General features: G+C 39.8%; 2 long non-coding RNA genes across 3 annotated transcripts; both read left to right on the top strand.

The window, feature by feature from the left end:
• Nucleotides 1-4,897: 4,897 nt before the first annotated feature.
• LOC130704291 (uncharacterized) lies at nt 4,898-8,174 on the top strand. Its single transcript, XR_009004900.2, has 10 exons — nt 4,898-5,043; nt 5,102-5,361; nt 5,598-5,809; nt 5,875-6,154; nt 6,210-6,324; nt 6,388-6,584; nt 6,649-6,812; nt 6,868-7,026; nt 7,079-7,642; nt 7,709-8,174. It is a non-coding gene; the product is annotated as an uncharacterized LOC130704291 (long non-coding RNA).
• A 1,777-nt stretch (nt 8,175-9,951) lies between these two features.
• On the top strand, nt 9,952-11,543 carry LOC130704326 (uncharacterized). Of its 2 annotated transcripts, XR_009421593.1 has the most exons (5): nt 9,952-10,222; nt 10,343-10,581; nt 10,649-10,768; nt 10,856-11,010; nt 11,374-11,543. It is a non-coding gene; the product is annotated as an uncharacterized LOC130704326 (long non-coding RNA). The 2 variants fall into 2 exon arrangements; XR_009004928.2 differs by having other exon boundaries at nt 10,649-11,010.
• Nucleotides 11,544-12,585: the final 1,042 nt, after the last annotated feature.

Genomic DNA, 12,585 nt, shown 5'->3' with positions numbered 1-12,585 from the left:
TTAATATTATGCGTGTCATACAACCCACAAAAAAAGGAGGAAATGGGGAGAGTAAAAGTGTTCCATCGTGCGCAACTAATGTCAACCAAAAAACTGTTGCTTTCGTAAAATTCGTGTTGCATAACCAGCACTATCTAATAACTATTAAGTTGCCTATCCGAAAGTATCATTAATAGTGTGTTGGCATTATGCAGAGCTTTGTTTAAGCGCTTCCTGCTTTAGTTCTGAAACGTTTGAAGATCCCCAATTGAGTAATTAAATTTTATTTTAGTAGCAATCACAAGACATTCAACTTTGTTGGTAATGCAAATTTTGTTCCCACCGTTGTTTTTCTGTCTGCGGCTTTGAGAATTGCGTAGAATAACTGGATCTCCTTTACTGTAGGCGACAGGATTGCTTATTGTTTCTTCCCTTTTCCTATCAATTAAAGTTCGGCTAATATATTTTGCTCTTTGTTACCTTATCATAACAGATTTTTATGGGTGGTAACGTTACGGAGCTCTTCTTAAAGCCGGAGCAGAACGTCTTTCGCTTTTTCTCGTTCGGCCAGCGTACGTGGATCACGACCCATTTCCTCAACTAGCGCTCCACTTGGATCACCTATGAGGGTTCACTGTCCCTCTTTTCCTTGCTCCGGTAGGTACAAGAGTCTGACCTTGGTCAACTGCGCTTTAGAACCTCTTAAATGTACAGCATTTGCTAGCGTTCTGAATTTCGAATTCCTTTGCTAAACATCGCATTTTTTTCCTTCTTCTCAGATATCCAGGAGAAGCCCATTGGATTAACTTGACCAGCGTGAAGGTCATTTACCTCTCTTCCTGCGTTTTTCGCCACAAGGTAAGCTCTTTCTGAATACTTAAAGACGAGGGTTCTATAGGCATCTTCGTAGGTGTTGTGGACCAACTGCGTGAATTTTTATGGATTAGGTCTTTGTGTATGGAATTCTCCCCCTCCCCATTTTTTTCCTTTTTGTTCTATTAGTTGCGCAAACATCTTTGATAATTTTACCACCTGCTAGTTGGTATACGTTGATTTACGAACTAGTAACACCAATTCCCTGATACTTCAAAGTTTGGAGGTAGAGGTTGTAGAGGAGTCGACGGCCGAGGAAATTGGCGTAAGGCGATTTCTCTCTGATAACATCCACATTCGTTTCTGCTTTCAGTAGTGTGTCGTACAATCTAAGCGATCGTAGTCTTGAATAGAGGTCTATATCTTTTCGAGTTTCGAAATGGTCTTTTTGATTTTAGCATTTGTTTGTTACAACATTTAACAGTCACCTGAGATGCTGTGCAATAACTATTTAAAATTTTTACCGAACATGTCAGCAAGTGTTTATTCCGCCTTCCTTCCTCCCTTTTTTCTTTTAGTTTTGTACCGTACTATACCTATTTTAGAATTTCTGGTGACTTTCACCTGCTATTTTGTATACTTTAACTTGTGAGTTAAAGGATACAATTTTTCAAATTCGTCAAATTCTGAAGTATTTTGTTTTAAGCAACCTTATTTATCTACTAAATATTAAAACACAAGAATTCATTTGAAGTATTTTTTTACATTTTTATTTTCAAGATCCAAATTATTTTCCGAAATTACAATCTGGGGTAACAAAAACGTTGATTTTAGGGAAGAAATCGAATGAAAGGAAAAGATGGAGAGGCATAACGATGACTGTGTTTCAATGCTAAAAAAAATCTGGGTACTTCTTAAGTACGCACGTTGCGCTTTTTGTTGATTTCTTTTTCTTGTTCAAATGGCATCAATTATGCCAAGTAGTTTACAAAGACTGCAAATAGACGGCATCATAGTTATAAAGGAACGTAAGTGAATGAATGAAAAACGGATCATTTCTGACTAAGAAAACCTGTCCACTTATACAGTACATAAAGTACTTAAACAGCGAACAGGTTTTCAAAGTATCAAAAACGATCATTGTCATCAATTCTTCCTTCCGTCCCAATCTAACCTTGTGAAATCCAATTACAAATGCTGCAAATTTGGAGGTATCGTGATAACCGAGTGAAAGCGAGGTGCTGCAGAGAGGTGACAATGGCCGTAACGATTAAAAAAATTTTCCGCTTTAACAGCATACTTATTTCTTAACAAATTATGCCATTGTCGTCTCTCCTCACGCACTAACGTTCCTTCAGCTGTTCGCCATTCAACAAGAAAACAAAAATCAAACAAAAGCTCAACATGGGCCCTCAATCAATTCAGCACACAGAATCGTTTGAAGCATCAAAACAAAGTCATCCTTATTCCTTCCGCTCCTTCCCCTTCATTCAATTGTAAACAAAACTTTTTTTTTATCATTTGCAGAACGATGTTAATGTTTGGGTTCGAGTCCAAGCTGTCTTAAATTCATTGAAGAATGTCTTGATTTTTGTCTGTTTTGGAGGTGTGAGGAACATCTTTTTCGCATCGGCTAGTTCGCTCATTTTCTCTGCAAACTCGAGTCGCTCTTCTTCGATCACAACTTGCAAAGCTTTTTGTCTTTGTCGGATAGCGTCGGTCAAAAGGATGCGCGTACGTTCTTCTGAAGTGAAAACGAGTTCTTCTTTAATAGCACCCACGTTCTTTTCTGCTTTGCGTAGAATGTTGCACGATCGCTTAAAGTCTTGATCGTAAATCTTTTTGAGCTTGGCAATGTTCTTTTTCATTTTAGCATGAGTGTGGTCTTTTGCACTTGCTTTCGTTTCAGACTCGGAAGACATGGTGGCCGTTTCACGCATTCGCTGGTGAGATATACGAGTCTCGTACTTTTCACGCTTTGTCTGGTTTTTGTTTTTGGTAATCTTGGTTAATACTCGTAACAAAGTGATCAAAGTTTCCGTATCATCTGTCCGAAGTTCATGGAATGTGGGGTCATCCATCTCATCTGCCTCTTCAGATTCTTTTTGGACAGTGTCATCTGTCGTGGGTAGAGATCCAGCTTCGTTTTCTCGAGTAATCTGAATCAAATGAGCGTTATCCGCGTGTAGATGGAGGTCGTAGATGAGTCGACGGCCGAGAAAATTGGACATAATCTTGTCTTTTTTGCCGACATAGATCGGTAGAATCATCACACGTTCTTCTAATTGAACTAAAGCGTGAAAGTAGCCTTCTACTTCTGGCCATGTGACATGATTCTTGTATTTTCCCGATCGCTTAAACGTAGCCGAGTCATGTTTCGACACGGCCTTTAGTGTCGGCTCACCTAGTTGTCTCCATTGATCATGGCTGATGATCGACTCAAAGCACCCACCGTCGATCACCATATCCACCGGCTGCTCGTTCATCGTTAGTTGAACGGATACCGTTCTGTTTGCGTCAGATTCTCTGAGGAAGCCTAGTTTGACCAACAGGTTGTCCGCTCGCTCAACCAATCTTGATAGCTTAGAAGGGCTTTTCTTAGTAGATTCATGAACTTCGTTGGCGACCGAAACTGGTTCAGCTGGGCCCATGGTGGTGTCTTTTTGCCCGTATGTTTCAGTTGCCCTGATCGCTGGGTCGTTTACCGTTTCAGGTATCAAATCAGTGACAGAGGCATCTGTGATGCTATCGGCGTGGGTGAAGTCTTCGATGACCGGGACAATAGTTTCCATCTCTAGCATCAGAATGGTTTCTGGCTCTTCCAACACCATACTGGTTTCTTGGTATTCCGGCAATCCGGCAATTTCAGTCGTCATCGCCGGATCAGTTGGTGAATGGGAGCCAATTCCATCTGATTTCTCTACTGGGTAGATAGGGATGGAAGACTGGTTCTGGGTTAGAGACTGTTCGATCTTAATCTCCGGTAGCAAAATGCTTCTGTGGTCTGTAATAGGCCTAAGCATATCACGAAGAACGAACTTGAGAAATGAGGTGAAATTTGCCATGAAATTAACAGCCATTTTGCAAATGATTTTTAAGTTCAGATTGTTTGAAAACACTGTTCATTGTTAGGCAATTTATAATCTACCAGCGTAAGCCAGAACCCATCAGAGCTCAAACTCTGATGTTTTTCAAAAAGAATTCGTGTTTTTAAAGAAGTAATGTTAATTGTGTTGTGGAAATCAATTGAATTCGTATTTTTCCCGTAATGTTCGACAACGTAATTATTTAAATTAATGTTTTTAACAATTTGAGATCAAATTTTAGTCAAAGAAGGGTAATGGTAATCAAGTACAGATGGACGGATGGCAATGTAAATTGCGCGGAAACCTGATCCATGTTGAAGACGTAGAATTGTAGGGGAGGAAAATGACTAGTCAATTTCATTGGGCAATTGAAAGAAACTCTTAAATTGTTTTTTTTTTATATTTCATGAAAAATTATCTCAATTTTTGGAGTCTTCTGAATTCATACAGCACTTCAGATTATGCAATCCTGTTTAGTTTTCCCCGTTAATTTTTGTTTGTTTTATGTTTTTCGTTGTATTGTCATTAGATAACAAGTGTTTCTTTCTCCAGTCTTCTGGGGTCTTCAGTCAGTTTTTTTCAGCTTAAAATATTGGCTCGGAATTGGGCTGCCTTTTAATTCAAATAATTGATAAATTATAAATCCCAAGTAAAGCAAATTTAATTTTTGACACCCCCGTTTTTGGTGGCACTAGATGGCACTATAAGAAACCTCTGTAATGTTAGAAGTAGGCCATGAGCTTTCTACAAAAAACGTCGCCATAACCTGTCATCGGACTGACCGGAGCGGGAGCGTTTGCTTTTTTTAATATTTGCTAAATTTTTTACTTTTTTCTGCATAATTCGAAAAACAACGGCGGTGGAAAATGAAGAAATGATTTGTGTACACATGATAAGTGGAAAGACCAAGGCAATAGTGGATTTTGTCCCAAGGAAGGTAAATCATTTAAGCTGCTTGTTAAAATGCCAAGTTTGTGAAAATATCTGCCTTTTTATAAGGAAAAGGCACCATGATTTGAAACGACGTTCATGGCGGATCCTTCATTTACCACATTGTGTTATTGTCTAGGTGTAACAGTACAAGCTAGAGCTAACAAGTTGCTGTGCTCTAACTGATCATAAGGCTGCAATGCTTTATGAAGCTACCTGAAGTTCTTGAAGACAGGTATATTATTAAACATATTTTCTTTCAGTAGCATACAAATAACACATCTTTTTTATAGTGAAAACATAGCATGACTGATACATGGCATGAAATTATTTGACTAAGTTGAGCCTTTCGTTCATCAGTGTCGATGGTCTGTTATGACTTCTGGTATGGTTGCAGCATAACACCATTCGAAGAAGCCGGCCTGCGCCAACTACTACAAAACATTTAAAATTCTGGCTACATAAAACCAACACCTGTTCAGAAAGCTTCAGTTGCAGTTATTCTTACCAAAGAGATTTAATTGCTTGTGCTCTCATGGGCTCTGACAAAACGGTAATCCAATTAATTAACACTCTGTAATTTTGAAACCTTGATGCCCTCGTACTGGCTTGATTCAAATGGGTCGGTATGAACTGGGTAAGTTGTAGTAAAAGTAATTTTGGGTGTGCACGCCGGTAATTGTGACTACTAAAAGGTCCAATTGCATCTAAGAAACTGTTACAATACTCAACAAACCCTTCGTGATATTCGTTGATTAAGTCATCTAAATTTTACATTTTTTCATGTAGGTGGCGTACTTGGTACCAGTTTTGAACATATTGTTAGAACAAGGTGTTGCTGGTGCGTCTCAAGGACTCAAGGTGGGCGACTCAAGAATTTTCTCGAGCGTGGAGTATTTGACTCCACGGGGGTCAGGTTTTAAATTTTGGACGGAGCTGATCGAATGCTTGATATGGGTTTCGGCGCCAATATTGGAAAAATTGCCAACCATCCAACGAAAGTATGTTCTCGATGGCTTTTGAGTATGAAATTTGACTGATTTAATATTTATTTGTTTCTCTGTAGGGAATCCGTCGTGTTTGTATGTTACCGGCTACATTCCCAGATGAAGTACAAGCGCTGGCTGCGACGTTCATGGGAGACGACATATTCGTCACAACAGGCGTTGTCGGTGGCACCAATCCGGATGTTAAACAGCTGTTTTTTCCAGTGCACGAAAAGAAATAAGAGAGCTAAGCTGATCGAAGTTTTACAAGATCTCGGTGATGCCAAGACTATCGTTTTTGTCAACAGCAAATAGACGGCGGATTTCGTCGCTGCATTTCTCTGCAATAACAACTTACAAGTAAGAATTAAACCTGTTGTGAATTGGGCAAAGTGTCTTAACTTTAAATGTCTAGTCTACCAGCATCCATGGTGATCGTCTTCAGAATCAACGTGAGCAAGCGCTACGTGACTTCAAAAATGATATTAGGAATATTCTGGGGGCCACTAATGTTGCTGCTCTTGGTTTCGGTAATACTTTATGGGTTCTTTGTTCGTTTTTTACGTATTTGATGTTTCTATTGTTTTTCCTAGATATTGCCGGCGTAAACAATGTCGTAAATTATGACTTGCCAACGACTGATTGCATCATCCGTATGTAGCACGGGCATTTCTTTTTAATTTAGGCACTTATCACGAAGTCTGTACGACGTTTGAACATGGTGATCCGAATAGCTTGCCTCCTTCTTTTCTTTGTGTCCCTATTGAATTCTGCAGAGATTCTACGTGAGGTAAGAACTTTTCGAGATGATTTTGTTTTCTCATCTGTAAGTGATTCTTTCCTTCTTTTTGCAGTGTGATAAGGATATCGACTGTGGGTCGGGTTATTATTGTTTCCTCTCGTATTGTGAACGATGCATTCCCTGCGATACCCATTTCAATCGCCAACCGGCGCGATCGTTGACCGGTCAACCTATTTGTGCCAGATACGAAGATGATTGTGGAGTTTGCCTACCAGGGTAAGAAACATAAAGAACTATTTCTGAACTGAAAATTATAGTTGAGTATATGCAGATATCAAGCTAAGGATTTAACTTATCAACGGCGATCGATGACATGCTTCTCACTGAACGAAACGGTCTCGACGTCTACCGGTTTTAGGTGGACGGGAATCGTGTAGATAGCGTCTGTTCTTTTTTTTGACAGTGGCTTTCATCGTCTGCTTCCTCAAATGTAAATTTTCCTTTTCTAGCTTAAATTTCAAACTAATGGCAATGTATTATAGGTCGTCGTGCACCAGCTGTTTCCAACAACAAGGATCCCAGATTGCTTCCGTCTGCTCCGCCCCTCTACTCCCTATACGATGCAACATTCACTGACGAAACGGATGGCCTAGTTGTGGCAGAACCTGTTAGATCCCCCGAACGGGTAGTTATACAAGAAAACCAAGGACTTTACGATGAAGCTATTCCAGCCGGCTACTACGACGTTTTCAATAATCGTCTACACGATTCGGATGTAGAACCGGAAGAAGGGGATCGCGTTCCAATTCACGTAGCCGTTGATTCTGAAGTCGATGACGAATCTAGTCAATCAACTGAGACCATTCCGTCACCTTGGGAACCGACATCTTCGATGCCGGACATATCCAACAATTTCTTTAGAAGTCAATCGTTGGAAAGAGTGCCTCGACCGGCATCGACAAGTCAACTAGTCCGTTTGCCAAGCGATCCGGAGATCCTTTTGAGCAGAAGAAGAATAGCTTCTGTTGGCGAAAGCTATAGTCATCGCACGTCATCCCACGTCCTCAGCCAGTACCGGTCGGAATCACAAACATGAAATCAAACAGGTACTTCAAATTTTGATTAAAATTTGTTGTACGATAGACCTATTCGCTTTGTTCCCTTTATTCCAGAATCGCCAAAAATCTACGGCAGACTGTGAATCTGAAGATGATTAAGATCGTCGGGACTCTAGTTTGTCTGAAAGCTTTGAAGACGATCAAGAGCCAGATGCGCCGGAAGCTTTCCTTGTGGTGAGCGATGATCCCAGTTTTCCATCCGTCATTCTGGATGTGTCGTGGCGTCGTCAGTCAAGAGCTCTGCAGAGTGTCTCCCGTTTCCTTGGATCCGTTTTGAGTGAGCCTTCCAGTGATCAAGGTTCGCAGGATTCCGGATTTTGATATCAATCCCGAAGACGTTCGAAAACTAAAGAAGATTTTTTAGAAGAGAACCGTATTGACCTTAGTGCAAAAAAGCGGCGCAGAAACTGCTCAGAGACTGAATAACTCGAAATTTCTTGAAGTGCCATACACCTGTTAACTTTAAACGATGCCACAGAGAAACGTTTTCGTGCACAAATTTATATACGGTGACAATCAACAGTTGTGGTTTTACGCTTTTAATTAGGTTTTTCCTTTATGAGAAAATATATTGGTAAAAGTAACAAAGGTGAAGGTAAAAGTGACGAGGTCCTAATTGATTGATTCCTGATTAAGATCGTCGTTGCGTAATGCCAGAGCGCGACGCACAACCCCATCGCACATTTTGAAGTCCGGAACGCCACGACGACTGATATTTACGAACTGAGGGAAACTTAACATTCGTGAACCGAATTGGGTGGTCAGGAGGTAATACCTAAATTGTTAGAATTTTGTTATCAGATGGCTGTACAGGTTCTCTACGACCTACCTAAATAAATGATTAATTAGTGAACAAAAATTGTCAATGAAAGAATGGGTCGTCAAATGGCGTTACAAATTTACCGTTTAATGTTACCGCGGGAAGAATGGACAATGAATTGTTATGTAATATGGACCTTCAAACAGTAGAGCCATCTAGCAGTAAAATAGTACTGCCGAATATTTGATACAATGGTGACGCGCCAGTACGCTACAGCGCTATCGCGGTGCAGCACACACTTCTTTGTCGCTAGATGACGGTGGGTAATTTAAAAGTTACCACAACACAAAGTCGGGCTTATTTTCAAGACCAACATTTCGACGAAAAAGGTATATCACTTGAAATTCTGTAAACAATTTACACGTTATACTAAAAGTCAAATACTGGTTGATCACAAATATTTTTACGTCAAATTGTATATTAGCGCCAAATACTAGTATTTAACAGTATTAAGCGTCGAATAAAAAATCAGTAGCAACTTTGTGTCAGGAATTTCTACTGCAGACGGCCCCCAAACACTATAGCCACCTATTGGTACGATATTCAGTTTTCTGCATTGGGTTTCAGCGTTCGTCCGGGGCAAGAGTAAGGGCTGTAGCAACTTTCACTGCTGATAATTTAAATGCCACAAGGTTCACGTGCAAAAGATATCAATTTTCGTAATCCTTTCTTAATTTAGTTAAAAATACATTATTACGATTCGAAATTGAACGCTGATCACGAATATCGGCTTTGTTTTGACATTGGGCTTAACAAAACGGAGAAAAACGAAGAAAATGACCGTGGGAAAATTGCCTCCAAAACCGTCAAAAAATGACCATCGTTGGAATTGCTTGAAAATGGCAGAATATACTCAAAATTGAATGCTGATTCCGAGAAAATTGCTATTTTTTTCATAACATCGACCGTTTTGGAAATATACCGAATTGAAAAACGACTGGCGCGCCAGTACGCCACAGCGCTAGCGTGATACATCCAAGTTATTCAATCCGATGTATTTCCAAAACGGTCAACGTTAGGAAAAAAATAATTTTTCTCGGAATCAGCATTCAATTTTGAGTATACACTGTCATTTTCGAGCAATTCCAACGATGGTCAATTTTTGATGGTTTTTGAGGCAATTTTCCCACGGTCATTTTCTTCTTTTTTCTCCGTTTTGTTAAGCCCAATGTCAAAACAAAGCCGATATTCGCGATCAGCGTTCAATGTCGAATCGGAATAATATATTTTTAACTAAATTAAGCAAGGATTACGAAAATTTATATCTTTTACACGTGAACCTTATGCATTTGAATTATGAGAAGTGAAAGTTGCTACAGCCCTTACTCTTGCCCCGGACGATCGCTGAAACCCAATGCAGAAAACTGAATATCGTACCAATAGGTGGCTATAGTGTTTGGGTGACCGTCTGCAGTAGAAATTCCTGATGCAAAGTTGCTAACTGATTTTTCGACGCTTAATACTGTTAATTACTAGTATTTGGTGCTAATATACAATTTGACCTAAAAATGTTGGGGATATGTTTTAGCAATTTCCCGCCATTACAGTCATTCGTATCATTTTCGCAGCCGGACTAAATCGGGCTTGTTTTGCTATTACCCATACAAATAGTGAACTATAGAATGAGTTGTTTATTTTAAAAAGCATGTGAAATGGAGTTTCGGAAGAGATTTGAGAAGAGCAAAGGTTACTTTCGGATCTGATGTTGATGTTTTGATAGCTTTTCACCCACTTTCCTAGAAATGTCGGTAAGTACAAGGCGAACGGCTTTTCGTACGTTACGTTACGTACTTCTGTCTTATAGTACAGTTTCCGGTAAACGGTAATTCCTTGCCAATATTGCTTAATTCCTTTATACATTTGAATAGGAAGATTACATAGGCAAACAAAGCCTATTAATGGAGAGGCAATGCAACATCAACCTAATGATGATACAAAAAAATTTGGCCTGGAAGAAAGAGTTTACTATACCTGCTGTAGCTGCTGGACACACTACAGTGGTGAATGCATTGCTTGTTACTATGTGAACTACTGCAACGAATGTGATTCGAAGTGATGAAAACCACACCAGCTGTGCTACTGAATTTGCCTCAGTTTTGGCCTTTAGGTATTTTTTAAATAAAACTTTGTTTTATCAAATTTCCTGTCGTTGTTGACTGAATCTCTTTTAGCAGAAAAGCGTTAAGAAGTAAGAAGAGAAAATTTTTGTAAAACAATCTAGAAAAAGGCCAAATATTCCAAATATGATGTGTGAGAGACGAGCCTGGAAATGATAACACCCTCTGTTTCAGCTAGTAAGCCATCTCGACATTAAAAAACAAAAGACACTACACATTGGACTAAACATTCAGCTTTTTAATTTATTTCGACACCACAAAAAGACAAGAAGAAAACATCATTCCTCTGCTACCTCTGGGGATCAAAACACCTAACAACACACACCTCCAGAACACTGAAGAGTCCTATTGTGTTTGAACAGACTACTTCAGGGAATTTAATACTGGAAAACACCATCGACAGACCTTAGCTCAAACTTGTAAGTTTTAAATGAATGATGCCTATTGAAAACCTTGCCATGTATACGATTTTATAGAAAAAGCCTGCTATTCAGTAGAGATTCTAGATTTTTTAAATTTCCATTCCTATTCTCACGCCTGAGATCGAACATTGATTCTTCTGATCTTCCTAACTTTGCGTTTGAGTTTTAGAAAAACCTGGCTTTTGACATAAAACACCAACAATTCGTATCTCGAAGATTTTACTTGTTTTGTTTTTATATTTAAAGGTTCGTAAATGTTGGCTGCTTTCGATGAACTTCTCTAAAGTTTTGAATCAATTGTGAAATAGTAATAAATGAAAAAAATGTGTGAAAAAATCTGTATTTGTTTTCTATTTCCAGTTTCAAAATTGTAAGTTTTGACTTTGCCCGTCGCCCGTCTTCACTTCGCCCATCTTCACCTCGTCCGTCTTCACCTCGCCCGTCATTCCGTCATCGCACCGTGGTAGCTTCGTTTCGCATCGTGGTCGTCCCGTTTTCGCTTCGCCCGTCGCCCCCGTCACCCCGCCTTCGCCTCGTCCTTCGTCACGTCTTCCCTGCCCCGCTGTCATCGCCTCGCCCGTCGCCACGTCTTCTCTTCGCCCGTCGCGCCATCATCGCCTCGCCCGTCGCCTCGTGGTCGCCACGTCATCGCCTGTTCTTTATGGTATCTTTGTATTTTTAAGTGTTTAGTTTTTTGTGCTAATTAACACGCTGGCTGCCACGCCATTTTGATCCCCTTTTTTTTTTAGCTGTTTAGGGACGGGCCGCGCTGTTCTGCCTCATGGCCTATCTGCCATGAGGTGGAGCAGTTGCCACTGCCCAAGATTGGCCGTAAGGCTTTTTAGGCAACGCACCGTAGGGTCCCCCTTTTCTCGATGTGTGGTGGAGACCCGGGATGTGCGTTTCCACAACGGTCTCCACCATTACATCAGCCCGGACTTGTCAGCGGACAGTCCCCCTTGGTCGCTATCCCTACGATAGCGACTTAGCTAGAGTAGTTAGTGGCGTGGCAGCCAGCCTGCTAGTTAGTTATGTATGTAGTTATGTCTTGTATTGTATTTTAATATGCAAATGTTAGTGGTGGATTTGAGGGTGGATGGAGGGCAATAAAATACATTATTTTCACATGAATTTTGTTTTTATTTTAATCACTATATTTATCAACTGTTTTGGGGATCGAACCCTAGACCATTGGCACACTAGTCCAATGCTTTACAATTAAGCCAACTGCAACGTTAGTAACTTAAGAATTTCTTCCTAAAAGACCTTGTTTAAACTGCATACGTACATATGCTTTCATATGTGAATTATTATATGTACAGTCCCTCATAGCTCAGTGGTAGAGCGCTGGTCTGTGATGTCAGATGTCTGAGGTTCGAATCCAAATATAGTAATGATTACCATCAAAGTGGCATAAACAATGACGGTGAATTGAGCAAGCTAAATAAAGAAAGTTGTTAAATGTAATGGGTTAACACACAATAAAGAAACAAATTTTGCAAAAAATATTTTATAAAAAAATTTTATTGACAATTCTCTGCACATTACAATTATTTTTGCAACTTTAAAAAG

This window comes from Daphnia carinata, chromosome 8 (assembly GCF_022539665.2).
Source record: "Daphnia carinata strain CSIRO-1 chromosome 8, CSIRO_AGI_Dcar_HiC_V3, whole genome shotgun sequence".
In the NCBI taxonomy this organism is placed as follows: Eukaryota; Metazoa; Arthropoda; class Branchiopoda; order Diplostraca; family Daphniidae; genus Daphnia; species Daphnia carinata.
Note: the sequence above shows the minus strand (reverse complement) of the source record. Positions and strands in the feature narration are given on the sequence as shown.